This window comes from Periplaneta americana, chromosome 8 (assembly GCF_040183065.1).
Source record: "Periplaneta americana isolate PAMFEO1 chromosome 8, P.americana_PAMFEO1_priV1, whole genome shotgun sequence".
NCBI classification, from domain to species: domain Eukaryota; kingdom Metazoa; phylum Arthropoda; class Insecta; order Blattodea; family Blattidae; genus Periplaneta; species Periplaneta americana.
In genome coordinates, this window is record NC_091124.1 from 119783073 (window position 1) to 119802285 (window position 19213).

Consider the following 19213-nt stretch of genomic DNA (forward strand, 5'->3'; position numbering starts at 1 on the left):
AATATGCTTTAGTAGCGACTTTAATTCGATTCTGGATTTCTCTGTTCTCTTCATTGTCATGCGTGATAGTTACACCTAAATATTTAAATTCATGTACTAGGTCTATTTTTTGTTGGAAATCTCTACTCTACATCCAGATTCCTTCTTTTTCTATTTAGTATCATGACTATAATAGACTTCGTTGAATTGCCACACGCAGCATGCAATCAGGTTGCCGAAGTACGGTAGTATAGAGGAGGTGAGCGACCGCCCGGTCTCGTAGTACAAGCAGTTCGTGTTAAGAGTTGTGACCGGTCCAAATAGATAGAGCAGCTACAGCTAATGTATACCTATGTAAGCACTTGTTTTTGCATTACTGTGGTTGGAATAGTCAAAGCTTAACATTTCTTCAGTGCAGACAAGAATTCAACCAAACATACTATAATGAGAGTGTTGCTGTTCCAAACAATTTCCCCTGGAATAGGCTTCTCTTACCCCCGCAGCCAGTCTTGACCCGTTGGAAAACGTGGTTGAATGCTGTTAATTATTATGCAAAATATTACGGCAAAACAATGGAGGTAATTGATGCATTGGATAGCACAGACAGTTCCTCTTGTTGCAGCTGTATAATCATTGCTTTCTGAACAGCTATTGGAAGATATTCTGTTCATTGATTCTAATTTTAAAATCGTGTCCAAAAGCATCACCCTGTTATAATCGTCTAATCTACAACTCTCAGAAGTCGTTAATATAGTGTATAAAGTATCACAAACCGTTATCCAAAATAACAATTCACTAATTTCAGAAAAAGTGAAATGTAAGTTGAAAAACATTATTGCTAAAAATTCTGCCTATTCACAAATTTAGTATTATAAATTATGTACTATCAGGTCACGACAAGACATGTGAAGTTGGTGTACTAAAAAGTAGTGACTTTCCGTTCTTCAAATATGCACGTATTTCATCGTGTGTTGTTGAACGTACATTTTCTCAATATAAAAACTGTTTAAGTGACCATCGGAGGAGGTTACTTTGCAGTCGCTCAAAATGTACGTAACTCTTCACTGCAATGCACATATTCAAGGATGATGTGAGCATATTACATTAAATTTTAGGAGTTAATATATATCACTACAAAATAATTGTGTATTTACATGTTTAGACATTTCCTACTTCAATGATCATTCTTTATAGTTCTTGAATGCAGGATACAGATTTTTGTGTAACCGCAGTATACTGCTCAGTGTTTACATCAGCGGCATACTCCATCCTTCTCATACAGTCTATATCGCGTGCGTAGTAAACCTTATGATTCTCGTGGCAATTCCACGAAGTCTAATCATGACCTTTGTTTTTGCCACATTTATTTTCAAACCGATATCAGCTCTAGTCCTTTCCAATTTTTCTAATATTTTTATCACTGGTCTTTGTGCTCTTCCCATTATATTTATGTCATCTGTTTATCCGACTGGTTGTGTAGACTTGTATGCATCTATTTGTGCTTTCCTTATAGCATGCTCTAACACTAAATTAAATAGTAATGGGGCCAGCCGGTTTCAAACCCTGGTTCACATTGAAGAAATGCCCTAGTTCTCATTTTGCCTGGATGCAGGATACTGTCCCCTTATAATAATAATAATAATAATAATAATAATAATAATAATAATAATAATAATAATAATAATAATAATAGTAATAATAATAATTCTTTATTTATACTGGCAGAGTTAAGGCCATGGGGCCTTCTCTTACACTCTACCAGGTCACAAAGTATACAAGCAGTTAAAATTTAACAAAAAGTTAAAGAACAGAATACTAACATATTACAAAAAAATAATAATAATATTAATAATAATAAGAATAATAATAGCATAATAATATCGACACTAAACAACATGAAAATAATACCATAAATAGAAAAAAAAAAGAAAGTAAAATACATTGGAATATAGTGAAAGCAACTCATTTAGTACAAATGGTTAATATGAAAAAAACTTAAGGAAGAATATATCAAAATGGAATGTAATAAAATGATAATAAAAAAGAAAAGAAATACGAAAATTAAATAAAATTTACGATAAAAAGGCTATCATAATAAATTCATCGGCTGATAAAGAGAACAAAGGAAGGAAAAAGAAATATATAGCATAGTCCTCTTCATAATCATCTCCACAAATCTGATGAATTTACTAGGTATTTCAAATTCCTGTAGTATTTTTCGAATAAACGTCCGTCTAATAGAGTCACATGCCTGTTGAAAGTCCACGAATATCTGTATCAATTACGTGTTTCCTTTCCAATTTTTGTTTCCATTGCCTGCTTAACTATAAATATTGCATCATCAAAATGGATCTTCCGATATATATTTTTATACTGTTCTTTTTGCGGGGTGAAGCCAAATACAACCCCACGGGACGTGGGAAATAATTTATTCCTCATAAAGAAACAAAGAGACTAACTGAAACATCCGTCGCAGTTGTCCGAAGCAATTTTATGTTAAGACAAAACAATTCACCGTCCAGTCAGACCAAACCCATGATCTGCAGCACGTCGCTCAGATTTGGTAAAAATACAAAAATTTATCAAGGAAAGAAACTATTGAGGTCTTCAGATTAGACATGAAATATAATATCTGCATAGTTGTTCATCTCTACAAAGTTTGCATAATTATCTGATGTATGTAACATGTGCAGAGAACCCAACAGCAAAATGAACAACCAATTACTGGTATTAGTCTTGGTAAAAAATTATTATTTTTGTGGTAACCATATTTAGGCCTATACCTGTAACGAGTAGTGGAGTAGTGGGTGGAGAGGCTACAACAATGCATTAGAGTAGACAGGTAAAGTATCAATGGTTGTTATGCTCAAAGTATTTGTGGTTGGAAACTAAAACCACTTATTTATATCACAGAAGCCAGTGAAAAAAAGAAAATTATGCCTTCTTTGGTGTAGCTTTTCCGGAGAATTACTTATATTAGGCCTACATCACATCACATTACATTACATACATCTTATTCAAATGTAGGGACCACATCTACAGCATACTGTATTCTTGTGGTTCTCTTAAGTATATCAAAGAACAGTAGCTACTTGCGTACATCTACGTACGCATTTTTATTCAGTCCTACAGATATAAAGGTTTCCAAGCTAGCCATTCAATCCGAAGTTCGCAGGTTCATACTCGGGCAAAAACGATGGATTTTAAAAAGGGTTCAGCGAACGACTGAGCTGTTAGCCTATTATGACAAGACACAAACTGTCATCCGCGTGGCGTTTTGATTTCCCAACGACGCACGGTTCAATTTCAGTATTCCAGGACAGGGAACGTAAGGTAGGCCTATGTGCAAGACGGAGCCTGGTTGGTAGTTGGTAGCCTGACCGGTTACCTAGTCGGAAGGAATGCCCGAACGTTAAGCAATGGAGACGTGCAAGACGAGGCCTGGTCGGTAGACTGATACGTAGCCTGTTAGCTCGTTGGTAGCTCGTAGAATGAATCACCTCATTTTTCCAGCTACCAACCACCTAAATGTCTTTATTGCGCACGCGTTCGTAGAACTTTCCCACGTGCTAAACGCCTACTGCTCGTCATTTCGACGCGTATAATGGATTGGGAAAGATTAATTTCAAACATTAATAATAATAATGATAATGATAATGATAATGATAATGATAATAATAATAATAATAATAATAATAATAATAATCCAGTCTGTTGTCAAAAAACCTGAAAGTTATAATTTATAAAAGAGTTATATTACCGATTGTTCTTTATGGTTGTGAAACTTGGACTCTCATTTTGAGAGAGGAACATAGGTTAAGGGTGTTTGAGAATAAGGTGCTTAGAAAAATATTTGGAGCTAAGAGGGATGAAGTTACAGGAGAATGGAGAAAGTTATACAACACAGAACTGCACGCATTGTGTTCTTCACCTGACATAATTAGGAACATTAAATTCAGACGTTTGAGATGGACAGGACATGTAGCACGTATGGGCGAATCCAGAAATGCATAGCTACAGAGTGTTAGTTGCGAGGCCAGAGGGAAAAAGACCTTTGGGGAGGCCGAAACGTAGATGGGAAAATAATATTAAAATGGATTTGAGGGAGGTGGGATATGATGATAGAGACTGGATTAATCTTGATCAGGATAGGGACCAATGGCGGGCTTATGTGAGGTCGGCAATGAACCTCCGGTTCCTTATAAAAAGTCAATAAGTAAGGGATACAGTTTTAAAAGTTGTGTAATCAACAGACATCGGATTCTAGGGCAAATGCCTATTTTGTTTCTTTAGGAGAAAAGTAAAAATAATTATTAATATTTGTGTTTCATGGAAATTGAAAGGTATTCAAAGAGTTTTATAGTGCCCTAAAATGCCCTAAAACGGTTATTAGAGCCTAATTTGTTAATATTCGCCTAAAAATGCCTAACTCACTGTAAAGTTTCGCATTTTACTCTTATTTTTTATAATTTATACATGCATTCACTGCGAAATTTAAGGCATTTAAAAAGTGGAAAGTTTGCTTCACACCGGCCATGAAACCATTGATAAAGGAAACAAAATGTTTTGAATCTCACGACACTCGCAATAGATTTCACCGAATTTAACGTTTGGAGGCATAAATGCCGACAAAGAACCAACCTTAGTTTTGAAGCAGGCAACAATCACATGTGCTGCTACCGATTCAGAGATATACTATACTATAAAAATGACTGTTTTCGGTCTGAAACCGATTAGCTGTACTGCCCTTCAGAGTGTCATAAAATCACAATTTTTGGAGAAAGAGTGTTTTTGAAATATTTATGAAAAGTCGTAAAACTGCGAATTAGTAGGGTAAACCGTTACAAAATATTTAAAAGAATGGCCCTCCTAGTGTTAACACTACCAGGAAATGCAACAATAAGTGGAACTTTGTATTTTTGTCCAATTGAATCTCAATAACAACGGTTCATTTGAATGCTCGTTAACAGTTGCTCTTTCCCTCACCTTATTTGTGTTGAGAAGTTTTGAGCGATAGGACGTTTTCCTGTGAAGTTTAACGCGATAATGCCGAAAAATATAAGTGCAAAATCTACATTGATCCGGCAATGGCTAACAGAATATTCAGAATTCACTTATGATGGAAAAATAATATTCTGCAAGATTTGTAGCAAACAGGTATGTAACAATAGTTGAAATATATAAATTCTATTAATTTTAATGAGTAGGCCTATAATATTTATACATTGACTGAGCTATCCTGAGGTATAATTCTTTTTAAGACCACTACACTTTAACCTTTTAAATTCCGATAGTTAAAGTATTTGCAGGTCATTAAAATTTTGATTGTTCGAACCCACTAACTTTGTGATAGAAATACGGCAATACAACAATTAGGATTTTATTTTAATTCAGTTTACTTTACATTTTTAGGTTTCGCAAGAAAAGAAGTGCCACCTAAAGCAGCATGTGCAAGGAGCGGCTCATAAGGCTAAAGCTCAGCAGAAAAATCAACTGCAACAAACTTTACTAACACAGCCTACTTCATCCAATCTCAGCAGCAATTTCTATGCTGATTTAACCAGAGCGTTTGTTGCTGCTAACATTCCCTGGAATGCAATTGAAAATCCGGTTTTAAGACAGTTTTTACAAAAATACTGCAAAAAAAATATCCCATCTGAGTCGACCCTAAGAAAAAAATTACTTAGACAGAATATACAATGAAACTTTAGCTTCCATTCGGGAGGATATAGGTGATTCTTACATATGGGTCTCTGTGGATGAAACCTCAGATCCTATGAATAGGTATATAGCAAATATGGTAGTAGGAAAACTTAGTCCTGATGGACCTTCGATTCCACACCTCGTATGTGTTAAGGAACTTTCGAAAGTGAATAACCAAGCCATTGCTTATTTTGTAAATAAAGGCCTACAGTCTTTATACTCAGGTAATATAGACGATTCTAAAGTTCTGTTGTTTTGTACTGATGCTGCCTCATACATGGTTGCTGCAGCTCCACTTCTTAAAACATTTTATCCTAACCTCACGCATGTAACCTGTCTAGCACATGGCCTTCACAGGGTTTCTGAAACAATCCGGAATGAATTTCCTCTTGTCAATTCGTTTATTTCTAACACAAAAAAATGTTTTTGTAAAGCCCCATCCAGGATTTCAATATTCAGAGAGAACTTTCCAAATATCCCACTCCCACCTCAGCCGGTTGTTACACGATGGGGAACCTGGATTCAGTCAGTGGTGTATTATTCTAAGTATTTTAAAGAAGTGGTCACAGTTATTGATAAATTACCTGAAACTGATAGTGCAGCGTGTGTGAAAGCAGTGAAAGATTGTATGAATGATTCACTAGTGAAAAACGATATTGCCTACATAACATCAAACTTTTCTTTCATACCTGCAAGCATTGAACAATTAGAACGTGAAAAACAATCTCTTTGTAGCCAAATAGCAATAGTAAAGGAAGCTCAAGTGAACATACATTCTGCTTTGGGTGAAACTGGGAAAAAAGTTAAAAATAAGTGGGACAACGTATTAAATAAGAATGTAGGATTTTCATTGTTGGAAAAAGTATCAAGAGTGATATCGGGGGAAAGTGTAAATGTTCCAGTAAGTATTGATGTTTCTATTGTACCTAATTTAAAATTTGCGCCTCTCACATCAGTTTCGGTTGAAAGAAGTTTTTCTGCTTTCAAAATGATTCTCAGTGACAAAAGGCAAAGGTTAACTGTGGAGAATTTAGAAAAAATTCTGGTGGTGTACTGTGCAGATAATTATAATAACGTCTGAGCATGAAACTGAATTTCAATAACTTAAAATGAGTAATCTTGATATCAATAATCATTATTTCATTAGTTTCAATATATTAAATTTGTGCAGCTCTGTTTATAAATATAATATAGTATTCTTTTTTAATGTTTAAACATACTTTTTGTGCGTATTTTAGTGTATAACTAAAAATTTCAGTGAAAGAAATAAGTATGATACCTTGATGTGCCTAAAATGCCTATTTTCATTAAAATAGAGCCTAATTTTACAAATTTTGAGCTTATTTTAGGCGCCTAAAACTGCAATTTTTAGTGCCTAAAATCCGATGTCTAGTAATCAAGCTCCATATGGCAAAATTGTCCAAGTCCGACATTTGGACGGGGAGACATTCGTGAATCCGATGCTGACAAGTGAACCATTATGTCAGCCCCGATAAAGCCAGGTCTCTTCCTCAGACGAGTTGCCTGATAAGCCCCGGGACCCGGAGCGCTAAGCCCTTTGTATATATTCATCGGTAACCGGTATTGCCTTCAACATTTCACCACAGCCTACTTTTTAACAATTGCAGGTGATCAGATGGAATAAGTGGGAGGTGGAGAGGTGGAATTATAGACAGGTAACGGGAGCATTACAAAAAAAATAGTCTGCAGCAATGTCCATGACAAATTTCACTACGACCTGGCCGAGGATGGAACCCGGGCTGCCTGGATGGAAAACCAGCGCTTGAGCTACAGACGCGACAGTTATTTATATAGACTACTAGTGGCAATTATTATTAGAACTCCAGCGTTGTGTGCTAGTCTGCTGTTATCTATCACGCTCAGATTCACTGATATGCGATATATAATTTATTATCGATATTCACTTTTGTATGAGGAGGATAAGAAAGCATCTGCGTTGTATCAATAATTGCAATGAGTTCAAAGGGAATTGTGTTGACAGGAATTTACTACCATTCTCATATCTAGAATAAAACTGATTGTTGCACGTTGTGAAATACATTAGTAATTTAATTTAGAGTTTTGGAACTACTGTGCGTCACAGTCTGAATTACGGAGAGAACAATTAAATAAGCGTTATTCGGTGTAAAAAATAATAATAACTAGAATATCAACAATCTCTTAACCTTTGGTGTCTCCGAACTTTTCCTAACTACGAGAAGCGAGGGAGTAATGCTATAGTTGGGCGGGTACCCGCCGGTACCCAGTGCCGATATTTTGTAAAATTTGTTGAGTGCCGTAAATTTTCAGCATTTTCTGAAATGCTGGGTTCGCACTTTTACTCATTTTCTATGGTATAAATAAATTTCTAAATTTAATATTCGCAAAGCAAAGTCAAAAGACGTAAGTCAAAAGACAAAGCAATAGCTTTGTGGAGGTATTGCAAAGGATAATACCAAATGCAATCAAAGGATTAAACCTTTGGCAAAGATTTGTGAAGACACAAACTTGTATTTTAAGAGTGTAAACTCTATTTGTTGTTTGGCGTTTTCTTTGTTTCGGCTTCAGTTCGCCTCTTCAGCTAGAGAAGTGTGATGACAAAAATTCTGTCGATCATTACTCTAGGACAGAGTGGAGAAGGAAAAATCTCTAACGAAAAATTCCAAATTGTAGAGGATTTAATATTCATTTATATTAAGTATATACAGAGTGTTAGGGGTTTGAGTGCACAAATTTTAATAGGAGGTTTTTTGTACGAAATACAATCAATACTTCTAATGAAATATTTTTCTGCAACGCATAGTTCATGTAATAAAAACTAAATTGTGTGGAAAGTTTCGTTGCTGATGTTTTCATATCTCTTCAGAATTTCAAAGTTTACTATGAAGGTCGTGATAGATATTAAAAAGATGAACAAAGTTTGTCTTTGTTTGTTTGTTTTTTTTTTTTTTTTGCATAAAGTGAACCGTTTATTCACAAATTAATGCCACGTACAATACTAATGGTTTAGTTACACGGAAAGTGCAGATAATAAAATATGAGCATTCAGTTGTGAAAAAACGGTTCACTTTATGCAAAAAAAAAAAAAAGACAGAGTCATAAATTGTTCATCTTTTAATATCTATCGCGACATTCATAGTAAACCTTAAAATTTTAAGGAGATATGAAAACATCGGCAACAATACTTTCCACACAATTTAATTAAGCAAGCCATTAAGATGAACTGTAATACAATACCTGTACATACTCTCCCTGGTAGAACTCTTGACTCAACCCGTTGCAGAATATGCGACAAACAAGAAACGCTTTCTCACGTCTTGGGTTTCTGCCATCATGGAGAATAGCTCCGAATCAACAGACATAATACGGTTCGTTCTCTCTTCGCATCTTCAATCAGTCAGAATGCTTTCTATGAAGTTTATGAGGAGCTTGGTTGCATTTCTTCTGATGGCTCTACTAGACGTGCTGATATCATCATAATTGATCGGCAGAAGGGATAAGGGTGTCATTCTTGATCCCACAGTCCGTTTCGAGATGCATGAGCAATAGCCACAAGAGATGTGTCGTGAAAAGCAAGTCATCTATGAGCCTTGTTGTCAGCATCTCGGAGACAATAACACATCACACATTGGACAGTTTTTGGACTCATGTTCGGTGCCCGTGGCACGATCACACGTGAAACTTTAAATCATCATAAACAATTTAAAATTTCTTATGCAACGATTGATCTCATAGGATCTCGTGTGTTAAAATCATCCTTAGCTATAATTAGTAATCATTTGTACCCAACAAACTTTTATTGTAAATGATTTCCTATGTTTTCGTATCATTTATCTTAATGTTTTATTTTTCCTTTCAAATTGTCACACAATTGGTTTTAATGGTTATTCTTTATGAATTGATTAGTAGGCCGCTCTATTCGAAGCCTTATTTAGGGCGGCTTTTTTTTTTTTTGTTAAAAAATCACTCATTAGTTGAACTATGCGTTGCAGAAAAATAATTCAATAGAAGTTCCCGTTAAAATTTGTGCACTCAAAACCCTAACACTCTGTGTATATGTGTATATATATATATATATATATATATATATATATATATATATATAAAACATATTTTCATTAGATACATAGGTACAGTATGTATAAGGAACACATTTTCATTTGCGTTGGATTCGAAAATCCAGTAGTTCCCTTGAAACTTTATAACTATAATTATGGGCTAGAAATGTTGAAAATAAACTGGATTGTCTGCTTCCTGAGCTAGAAATTTTATAAATAAAATGAATATCTTCCTTCCCTTTCTTTTGTTAGCAATATAGTATATCCACAACGGAGTGTAAAATAAACTTCAGCTCAATAAATGATATTGTAACTCCAATTACAAGTGGCGTTTTGCTTATACGTTACATATTATGGACATAATGTTTATTCACTTATCTGAATCCTCCGCTATGTCATTTTTATTGACTTCCATACTGGTACGTGAAATCCTGGTTGTGCTTTGCTAGACAATCAGCAGAAGATCTCAACCAACCAACTCTACGATCCTATTTGGAACATTTTGTTTTCCAAGTAAACCTCTAGCGGACAGGATGTGTTGGTAAGTTTTCAATCCTCCACAGATGGCAATGGATTTCATGATCAACAGTTTCTTCAGTTCTTTTTTATCTTGTCCTTTTTTTTGTCAGAAATTTTCAAGTCTACAGAGATATTACTCTATGCCAGTGTGTCCTTAATCCATTGAATGCTGATCTCTAGCGGGAATGAAGAAATCTCAAGACCGTGGATTTAAACTGTTCTGTCATAGAACACATTCCCCAGATTTGATTCCACCAGACTATTTTCAACAGGACTTAAAAATAATGGTATTCCAAAGCGATAATGATTTGATGGAAGCAGTGAATGATGTTTCAGTCAAACTTCAGAATTTTGCTTCAGATAGAATAAAGAAAGCTTTCGGATAATGTCAATAAATGCAATGTGTCCAAAATGGATTTGTTTGAAAATAAACATGGGTCAAACATATCATGTTATCATTATATGAAGTACGAGTATGAGAGAAGGTACTGTAATAATGTTTATTTATTTATTTATTTATTTATTTATTTATTTATCTATTTATTTCTTTTTGCTAATGGCGGGTATTTGATTTTCGTCATTCACCATATGAAGCCAGTTGTGTAGACCAATTTACTGACAGTCGTTGTGCAGGGTGCTCCATATAAGCGTCTGTTACACCCGCGATGAGATGAGATGACGATGGAGATTTATTGCGATGCTAAAAGGAACAGGAGAAAACCCCTATGTTACCTGGACCATGGCTTTCCGAACACAAGTTATAAATTGGAAGTATGCTGGTGATCGAACTCGGTTCCACGGGATTTTAAGTCCAGCATTCTAGCTACTAGACCACCGTGGCGGATAATGCCGAAGAAAGACGAGTCGGTTTCGACATTTTCTCAGAGATGCACGTTTTCAGCCTATACAGTGCGTTGTTTGATTGCATGCGATTTCTCCTAAGCCTAAACCATTGTACGGATATTGTTCTTATTTAGAACCCACGAGTCAATTAATCCTGGACTGATGCACATGCAGTAACTTTCAATAATAAATTAATGTCTTTATTCGATATCAAAACCACAAAATGATGAACTTGAAATATATTCTGGCGATTTTCCAATTGTGTTTCTTGTACAAAACGAAGAAATAAATTAAATAAGCAACTTAGCATGTGCCTAGACTCCTGTGTTCCACAGAGATTAATTATTACATGTGGAATTATTTCTACTATTCGTTGCAAATATTCCAAGTGCACACAACCTGTAGTATGTATGAAAAAATTACTCCTGTCCCATCTATGGATGTTAGAAGTGGGTCACGCATGGCAGTGTCCTTCTCTCTCCTTAAAATATTTATAGGCCTATACATTTTGAATGATTTTATCTGACTGTGTATGTACAGGTACGACATCCAATTGGAAACACACCATATTCATTTTCACCACCATCAATATTTCGAGACAGAGACTCTCAGAAGGACGCCACATAAGACAACTGATTTACACTTAACTAATCCAACACGAAACTTAGAATGAGGTTGGAAAGGGAGAGATGAGTAGGGAAATGAGAAGAATGAGGAGTTTGGAACAGAAAAGGAGACTGAATAAATGGGAAAGAAAGAGAAGAATGAGGAGATGGGCAAGGAGGAGAATAATGAGCAGTTTAAAAAGAAGAGGAGAATGAGGAGGTGGGATGGAATAATATAATGAGGAGATGGGAAAGGAAGAAAAGAATGAGATGAGAAAGGAGGAGAAGAATGAGAATATGGGAAAAGAGGAGAAGAATGAGGAGATGGCGAAGGAGAAGAAGAATGAGATGTCGAAGGAGGAGAAGAATGAGAAGATGGCGAAGGAAAGAATGAGGAGATAGGAAAGGAGGAGAAAACTGAGATGGGAAAGGAAGAGAAGAATGACATCAGAAAGGTGGAGAAGAATGAGGAGATGGGAGAGGAAGAGGAGAATGAGGAGATGGTAATATATGAGGAGAATGAGGAGATGGGAAAGGAGGAGGAGGACAAGAATTAGGTGACAAAGGAAGAGAATTAGATGGCAAAGAAGGAGAACAATGAGAAGATGGCAGAGGAGGAGAAGAATGAGGAGACGGCAAAGGAGGAGAAGAATGAGGAGATGGCAAAGGAGGAGATGACAAAGGATGAGAAGAATGAGGAGATGATAAAGGAGAAGAAGAATGAGGGGATGGCAGGAGGAGAAGAATGAGGAAATGGCAAAGGAGGAGGAGAATGAGGAGATGTTAAGGGAGGAGGAGAATGAGGAGATGACAAAGGAGGAGGAGAATGGGGAGATGGCAAAGAAGGAGAAGAATGAGGAGATGGCAATGTGGGAGAAGAATGAAGAGATGGCAAAGGAGGAGAAGAATGAGATGGCAAAGGAGGAGGAGAATGAGGAAATGGCAAAGGAGGAGGAGAATGAGGAGATGTCAAGGGAGGATGAGAATGAGGAGATGACAAAGGAGGAGGAGAATGAGGAGATGGCAAAGAAGGAGAAGAATGAGGAGATGGCAATGGGGGAGAAGAATGAAGAGATGGCAAAGGAGGAGGAGAATGAGGAGATGGCAAAGGAGGAGAAGAATGAGATGGCAAAGAAGGAGGAGAATGAGGAGATGGCAAAGGAGGAGGAGAATGAGATGGCAAAAGAGGAGGATGATGAGATGGCAAAGGAGGAGAAGAATAAGAAAATGGTAAAGGAGGAGAAGAACGAGATGGCAAAGGAGGGGGAGAATGAGATGGCAAAAGAGGAGGATGATGAGATGGCAAAGGAGGAGAAGAATAAGAAGATGGCAAAGGAGGAGAAGAACGAGATGGCAAATGGGGATAAGAATTAGATGGCGAAGGAGGAGGAGAATGAGGAGATGACAAAGGAGGAGAAGAATGAGATGGAAAAGGAGAAGGAGAATGAGGAGGTAGCAATGGAGGAGAAGACTGAGATGGCATAGGAGGAGGAGAATGAGATGACAAAGGAGGAGAAGACTGAGAAGATGGCAAAGGAGGAGGAGAATGAGATGACAAAGGAGGAGGAGAATGAGGAGATGGCAAAGGAGGAGAAGAATGAGATGGCAAAGGAGGAGAAGAATTGGATGGCAAAGGAGGAGAAGAATGAGGAGATGACAAAGGAGGAGAAGAATGAGATGGCAAAGGAGGAGGAGAATGAGGAGATGGCAAAGGAGGAGAAGAATTAGAAGATGGCAAAGGAGTAGGAGAATGAGGAGATGGCAAAGGAAGAAAAGAATGAGGTAGCAAAGGAGGAGGAGGAATAGATGGCAAATGAGGAGATGAATGAGGAGATGGAAAAGGAGGAGAAGAATGAGGAGGTGGTATAGGAAGAGAAGAATCAGGAGATGGTATAGGAAGAGAAGAATGAGGAAATAGCAAATGAGGAGAAGAATGAGGAGATGACAAAGGAGGAGAAGAATGAGAAGATGGAAAAGGAGGAGAAGAATGAGGAGATGATATAGGAAGAGAAGAATCAGGAGATGGTATAGGAAGAGAAGAATGAGGAAATAGCAAATGAGGAGAAGAATGAGGAGATGACAACGGAGGAGAAGAATGAGGAGATGACAACGGAGGAGGAAAATGAGGAGATGACAAAGGAGGGGGAGAATGAGGAGATGGCAAAGGAGGAGGAGAATGATGAGATGACAAAGGAGAAGGAGAATGAGATGATAAAGGAGGAGGAGAATGAGGAGATGGCAAAGGAGGAGGAGAATGATGAGATGACAAAGGAGGAGAATGAGGAGATGACAAAGGAGGAGGAGAATGAGGAGATGGCAAAGGAGGAGGAGAATGATGAGATGACAAAGGAGAAGGAGAATAAGGAGATGGCAAAGGAGTAGAAGTATGATGAGATGGCAAAGGATGAGGAGAATGATGAGATGGGAAAGGAAGAGGGAAAGAAATGGATATAATCGAGTAGGGAAGAAAGGGAGCTAAAAACGAGCAGTGGAAGAGATAAAAAGCAAATATAAAAGAATGGGTAGATGAAGATGAAGTGTTAATGGTGAGATATAGTAGGAGTGCTCAGCTGGCGATGTGGAAATTTCTGTGGGGGTGGTGGCGACATTCTGCATTTTTCACGGACGGATGTGGTGCTATTTTGAGTCTCCCCTTGATGCGCGTCTTCCAAGTCTCTTGCCATGTTCTCCCACTCCAGTGTCAAAATACCTTCGGACCCTCGTCACTGCCAAAATTTGCGTACAGGTGCGAAATAACATGAATAGTACTCGGCCATGAATCCATTTCTTACGCGTATTCCTTGATCTGTCTAGTACAGGTGTTATTACACGCAAGTGACTATTATTCATAACTATGATTTGAGATGCATTTCAACGTCAAGGACAGGTTGTCAAACAACGTGTCACCATGAGTGTAGACCTCACTTCGTCATTCGCATACCAAATGGAGAATGGTTAATTTTTGTGTCTTGCTCTATCTCCTCCTTTTGAACCGACTTACACGCCAGTGCATATAGCGGAAGATATACAGACTCTGGACCAACACTAGACTCTCTCATATGGTGGACTTCCTAACCGTATGGTTAGCACGATACAGGGCCACTGCGGAGTTGTCATGAGCAAGTACAAGCAAGGGACTAACACCACAGTACGGTATATTGTGCTAACATCCAGTCCAGAGATATCTAACGACGGACCCCTTTGCTGTGAAGTGCACGTGATACCCACAGAGCCATTCGGCGGACCTAATCAAATTCTTGAATATACATTATATTATGTGCTGCAGTTTAAACAAATGATCGCTGGAAATATGAGATAACAATTGAGTTGAGATGTTCAGGGACATCATTTTATTTTTGTTTCAATTTCTACTGTACCTGAGTTTTTGAATGTACTTCCCTCTACAAGTAAACTTCCACACGTCCTCCACAGAGAGCCAAGGCCGCATAAGCAGTCAAAGTCGTCTTACGGTCACAGTATACAGTACTGAGTGAGTGCAGTACGTTCCAGAAATATGATCACACAGGTACTGTGTCCGTTTGGTTACGTCGCTTCCCGGTTTCCCCCACTCGTTTCTGATGGCCCCTCTATAAAGGCTAGTGGCTGGGCTGCCTTAGCTCTTTTCTGAAAACAATTTTCTTTTAAGAATTGGACGTCTACGTAATATTACACAACTGTTTAAAATAATTTAAATAAAATGTCCTCGTTAATTAAGTATCTTTAACTTGATTTCCCCCCTTTCTACGACCCTGCGACATTACCAATTGGACAGTAGATAGCATATCTTGGTAAATTTAACTGTGCGGATCGGGTAGAAGTGAAGATTGAATTTACAGTACGTAAGGTACTCTGTTATAGTGTAGGTATAGAATTACTTCAGCAGGCGCAGGATTATGGCCCACCATGTCGACTGATTTGAGTGCTTTGCATTATTTCTTTTGGGGTTACTGTAAAACAGTTGTGTTTGCTAAACATCCTACAAAAAATAGAAGAATTAAAGAATTACATTCAAGGAAAAAATGCATTAAATTTCACAAGATATGCTTAAAAACGTTTTCGATGATATTCACAAAACAACTGAAGCCTGTATCGAAATGAACGTCCACCATTCTTAACAATTTGTTTAAAATATCCAGATTTTGATTATTTTTCAATTTAAATGCATTCTCCATATTGCATACTAATCTGCTGAAGACAGTGTACTACAAATTGCATAATGAATACGTCCTCCTGGATAGTTCAGTTAGTGAGTAAAAACACTTATTGTTAATACTGTACTGTATTTTGATTAAATAAAATCCTAACTTAAAATCGTAATAGTTCCTAGTTTACACAAACGGATGTACTTCTTTTCTCCTCTCCTATACCTATTAAAGTGATTTGTTTGATTTTATGCTACTATCATCAAACTCCGGTCTTGGAAGGGGGTAACAAACAGTCTTTCTGGTTCTCAACCGTTAATCCAAAGGTATAGCCAGGTTAATATTAGAAATGTTAGTAAAAACAAAATGATGTCCCGGTATTTTCAGTGTACTGTATGTGCCCTTTGATAGTTGTGCCTAAGAAAAAGTAGTGGGCGGAGTTTTCCTGAGTACTTAGTTTCCTCTCGTATTAGCATCTCATGAATTCATCATTATCGATTTATTCCCATTTTATCGTTCCGAAATATCATTTTTTCTTTAAATGCTTCGTTGTTGTCTTATGTTTGGAGCACCAGAATGTGTTCCTAGTGTAGCCCTTGAGGTCTTTGATACGACTATTGATACAATTGCATTAACTCTCTTGAAATCCTCACTGGCTGTAATAAGTCATCATTTATTACTTACTTTCAAATGACTATTACAGAATCCGAAGGTTCATTTCCGCCCTCACATAAGCCCATTTGTCCCTATCCTGAGCAAGATTATTCCAGTTCTTAGCATCATATCCTACCTCCCTCAAATTCTTTTTACTATTATCCTCCTAACTACGTCTCAGCCTCCCGAAAGGTCTTTCTCTCTCAAGTCTTCCAAACACCCTATATGCATTTCTGGATTCCCCCATACGTGCTACATGCTCTGCCCATCTCAAACGTCTGGATTTAATGTTCCTAATTATGTCAGGTGAAGAATACAATGCGTGCAGTTCTGTATTGTATAATTTTCTCCATTCTCCTGTAACTTCATCTCTCTTAACCCCAAATGTTTTCCTAAGCACCGTATTCTTGAACACCCTTAACCTCTGTCCCTCTCTCAAAGTCAGAATCCAAATTTCACAACCATACAGAACAACCGGTAATATAACTGTTTTATAAATTTTAACTCCCAAATCTCTCCGCACTACATATAAAGAGAAGACATTTGTCACTGTTGATAGTGATTTGTCCGTCGAATGGGGATGTTGAGCCTGGCGAACCCCTTGGTGCTATTCCACAGGAGTAGGCTACGTGCCGGCACGGGGTTTTCCCTTCTCCCTTCCTCATCTTCATCATCCTCATCCATTCCCTACACTACACTTACACGAACATTTAGGTCTACACATACACTCCCCTAGCACATGACATAACTATCCACAGATACACATCATGCATAGTATGACCCGCCGAAGTGGTGTGCAACTTGAAAATGGGCCACAGTCCTGCCATCTATTCGCAATATGCAAGTGAACTGGGTAGGCATTAGACACTCACTTTCAGTCTTTTGAAAGCACACTAGATGGCAAAAGCTTCTCAACCGAATAATAGCAGGCACTTCCCATATTTATTCTGCGTTTAATTCTCTCTCGAGTGTCATATATATTTGTTACTGTTTCTCCAAGATATTTGAATTTTTTCGCCTTTTCAAAGGACAAATTTCCAGTTTTTATATTTCCATTTCATACTATGTTCTGGTCTGTTCTTTTCGGGATTTAGTTCCAAACCTATCTCTTTACTTACTTCAAATTAAAATTCCCATGTTTTCCCTAATAGTTTGTGGATTTTCTCCTAACATATTCACGTTGTCGACATAAACAATCAGCTGATGTAATTAAAACAATATCAAACTCTCTCTCTCTCTTCCTGGTCTTTCCTATTGGCATATTCTACAGTAGAGTTACAAAGTAAAAGTGATAGTGTGCAGCTCCTTGCTTTTGTCCGCAGTGAATTGGAAAAGCATCAGACAGAAACTGGCCTCTACGGACTCTGCTGTCTGTTTCACTGAGATACATTTTAATTAATACAACTAGCTTCTTGGGAATACCAAATTCAATAAGAATAGGCCTATTATACAAAACTTCTCTTAACAGAGTCGTATGCCAAGTCATCATTTATATTCCTCGTAATTCATTTCATTTATTTCTGTTAATGACATACTTTTTTTTCAGATCGTTGACATTGTTGTTACCGGAATTGATTAGGAGACGTAGACTATATTGTATATTTTTACAATAAAATTATTAAATTATTAATGAAACCTATATTATTAGTCTCCTTATGGATGATGAGTGGCTTAAAACGTACGTAAATTAACTCAGTACACTGAAATTCTCATAATATCTTTGAACAGGCAGTATTTTCGCCGGAATAGTCGAAATTTATATCGATAGCTGTAGAAGATTGATTATCGCAACTCAATATCTAGTCTGTTACGGCGGCCTTCAGATGCTATTAAGGTACTCGTCCACGATGATAGTTATACTATAACGCGCTATTTTTAATAGCGCAACAGAAATATCACATCACGTTTACACACATGGCCAGAATAGCGCGCTATTTGCAATTTTTTGTATAGCACTAGAAGCTGTCAGGATCTTGCAGCACATGTTTACATGTCGTTATGAAATTCGCGCTGGATTCTCTGGCGCAAGGGCTTCTACTTGACCTTGTAGCACTGACAGTCACAGTGTAGCCTTACTCGTCCACGTGTCCATTGTAATTATTTTTCCATTTTGACCTTAAAATTTAATGTAAGACAAAATGTTAAATACAATTATAAATATCCTTGATTATGCTGTATGTCAATTCGCAATAACAGAACCATTCCTACGCATTATATATCAACCTCATACATACATGGACTATTCCATCTCAAATCGACCGAAATATAGAGAAAATTGACCTTGCAATTTTTAAATACAATGAAACTTTTTCTGTCCGTTGACAACTGTGATACAATGCTTTGTGCAACGTTTGAGGCATTAGAACTTCATAGTGTTTAAATTAAAAATATTTAAATTTATCGTATTTTCATAAAATTAGCAACTTTAAACTGTTGTGGCTCCGAAACCCTTTCACCCAATGATCAAAATCATGGTTTATTTTGATGCTGAGAAATTAAAGTTTACATTGACATGTAAACAGTTTTTCTTACGTTTTATGGAAATAGAGAAATTTAGATTTTTCTTCATTAAGACGCCTTTGCCCACGAAATAATATTTTTAAAATATATGGTTAGATTCCGCATTGAAAGTACAAATAAACACATATTTTTTACTGATGCACCATTGATAAGAAAGTATTAAAAATAAAGAAAATAAATAATACGCGCG

The 19213-nt window shown here is 37.0% G+C and overlaps 1 protein-coding gene and 1 pseudogene across 5 annotated transcripts in view; both read left to right on the forward strand.

The window, feature by feature from the left end:
* Positions 1-19213, forward strand: part of Ac78C (adenylyl cyclase 78C) — a 665405-nt gene that overhangs the window by 467978 nt on the left and 178214 nt on the right. The gene's annotated exons all lie outside the window — the stretch shown is intronic.
* LOC138704241 (golgin subfamily A member 6-like protein 25) lies at positions 12461-14625 on the forward strand (annotated as a pseudogene).